The sequence below is a fragment of the Symphodus melops genome (genome assembly GCF_947650265.1).
Source record: "Symphodus melops genome assembly, chromosome: 6".
Taxonomy (NCBI): domain Eukaryota; kingdom Metazoa; phylum Chordata; class Actinopteri; order Labriformes; family Labridae; genus Symphodus; species Symphodus melops.
The window spans coordinates 1,556,651-1,559,809 of record NC_136696.1 but is presented as its reverse complement, the minus strand read 5'-3'; positions in this window follow the sequence as shown (position 1 = coordinate 1,559,809).

Here is a 3,159-nt window from a genome sequence, read left to right as displayed (position 1 = left end):
AGAGAGGAGAGAGAGGAAGAAGCCAGACGAGAGGACAGGTGAGTCTTTTACACGTTGGAGATCATCTCCCGTCTTGTTTGAAACAAACAGGAAGCTCAAAGTGTTTAATGAATGATTCTTTGGCCATCAGATGTTTGTGGCTGAAGTCACTCCTCACTGACTCTCTCTGTTCATTCACACACAGTCTCATGAAGCCCATCCTTGTTTTTAGATGAATCCTGATCCCTGCTGCCTCCATTACTGTGAAGCACAATTTAATTAAAGGAAATCCATTTAATTTGTCTATTTGATTCTGAAGCTGCACAATTCAATTATTCTTGAATTAAAAACTAAAAGCTGGCTGAGGTGAAAAGAGGCTCTTGTTGAAAACAGAACACGCACAGGTTGCAGGTTGTTGTAAAGGTCACATGACCTCCTCTTCTTCAGGTGGAAATCAGTGTCCTCGCTCCTCTTCATCATGTGTGTGAAGTGTGTTGTTGTAATTCCACTCTGATCCTGTATTTGATCATGTCTATAAAACCCCTCTATTTCAGCCCTGCTCAGAACAGGCTGTTTCTGTGTCTGTAGCTTTAAATATGTAAATGAGCTGTGTCTGACCACGCCCCCTCCCTGGAAGGGCTCGGGTGTACTCGCTGCTTTCTGGCTCCATGTCCTATTGTTTACGGTGAGAAGGCAGACTCAGAGGGCAGAACAAACACCTAGCTGTGGGAGTGTCACCCACCTGGGGGAGGGGCTACTGCCCTTTGTGATGTCATGAAGGGAACATCTCCAAACGGCCTGTTTGAGCACACATTTTCTGAAAAGTGGAGCAGGCAGAAGACGGAGAGGATGGACTTTTCTCATCATTGGGGGGTTTGGAGACAGACTGGAGACATGTTAGAGGAACATGGAGGAGTGTGTTTTCGTCATACGTGTCCTTTAAAGTAAAGACAAACACTCAGACATCATCGCCGGCTGCGTCACATCGTCAGACCGTGTTTTTGTTCCAGCTCAGATTGAGCGACTTGTGCAGTGAAAATGAAAGAGCCAAAGAGTTTGAAGATGTCAGACGTTTTCATTCTCATTACAACTTTGCACAAGCATCTCTCAGCTAATGGTGAAAGCAAGAAAGAGTCAAAGGGGTCAGAGGTCACCTCAGGGGACAAGAAATCTTTGCAGGCAGCTCAGAAATAACATCACAGGAAGTGAGCTAAAAGAAGGAGACAGACGCGAAGAAGTCAAGCGAAAAAAAACAGACAAACAAGCCCACATGCTATACAAGTCCACACACACACACACACACACACAGCTTGTGACGGGTGACCGACACACAACAAGGGCACGGCTAGAGTTACATAATCTCGTCCAATCAGAGGAGCCCGGCCGTCCTGCAGGCGGCGTGTTACTCCGGCCGCAGGACGCTGCAGCTCTTCTCTTTTCATCTCGTTTCTTGTGTCGGGGGTAATAAGTGTGTAACATCCCAACGCTTCCCGCAGGACGCTGCCCAGACAATACTGACATCAGCAGCAGGAAGAAATGTGAAGTCAGTGAGCCGCACGCTCGCTGCTCGGCGTTTTCTCCCTCGTGGTCATCTCGTATGGTGGGGTCAGAAGAGTGTGTGGTCGGCTGCCTTACAGAACAGGAAACATGAAAAGCCTCTGAAATGTTGGCAACCACACGCAGCGACCCAGTGTGCTGAAATAATCGCTCCCTCTCACCGAGGGCAGAGAGTAATTAAAGGATCTGACTAACGTCGTGGGCCGAGGTCATTTAGACCGATGACATCACACGGAGCCAAGAGAGGACGCACTCGGACGAGAGGCGGGAAAGCAGAGAGCCCAGGAGATGAGACGACCAATCGTAGAGGCAGCAGGTGTGTGTGTGTGTGTGTGTGTGCACTCTGCACGTCTGAACGTCGAAATAAAAAAGTGAAGTCACCTCCTCGTGCACACGTTGTTGTTGATCTTGTTTTTGATGTTCTGACATTAAACAATCTTTAACCTGACTTCCTGCTCTGACTCTCTCTCTCTCTCTCTGCTCGCTCCCTTTAAGACGGGACACCAGCTCCAGAGCTCACTCTGTCATCCTGACAGGAAGTGAGGGGGGGGGGGGGTTGTGATTGTATCAGCTGTGTGATGGTTCAGTTATAAACTACGCTCAGACCCAGATCTGGGGGTCCTGGTACCCTGAGCTGGAATGCTCATTGTGTAGAAAGTGGAGCGTCTGACAGGAACACAAAGCTCCCTTTGTCTCTGCTGTGATCCTTCATCACTCTGCTGTACGTCATGCAAAACATCCGACAATCACAAGTGTTAGTCTGAAGCAGCGACAGGAAGGAGCTGAATCACACGCACGAGGAGGCAGGTGGCCCAGCGGTTAGTCCGTGCGCCTCATGTACGGAGGCTGAAGTCCTGTCAGTGTGAACACAGAGCTGAGAGCAACAAACCCAGAGGGAGTCTGACAGTTCACACACTGAAGAGTTCACACACTCAAGTGTTCACACACTCAAGTGTTCACACACTCAAGTGTTCACACACTCAAGTGTTCACACACTCAAGTGTTCACACACTCAAGTGTTCACACACTGTTCCTGCAGGGTAAAGAAGTCAGAAACACGGCGAGCACAGCCAAAGCAAACACTGGACGGGTCGCGTTCACCCAGCAGCAGGTACCAGGCTGACTGCCCCCCCCCCTCCTCACCCCCCTCCTCCTCCAGCCACACTGACTCTGCTGTGAGACGCTCGCAGGGCGGAGGAGGCAGACTGGCAGGGACTTCAAATCCACACACACACACACACACACACACACACACACACACACACACACACACACACACACACACACACACACACACACACACACACACACACACACACACACACACACACACACACACACACACACGGCAGGAATATAAATGCAGAAAGGGAGTCATTGTTAAAGCAGGCGGAGTCCTCCTGAAAGTTTAAAACAACTCTCAGACTCGTTTCACTGAGCACCATTCAAGATTTTTAATGAGCTCAAACCCAAACGCACTCGGCATCTCCCGACCCGACCCGACCCGAGCAGGCTGCATGAATATCAAACTGTCCCGTACCCCCGTCACCATCTGTGTTATAACAATCAGTGAAAACTCAGTGTAGACGAAACTCCAGCACAATGTGTCTGCAACACGTCGGC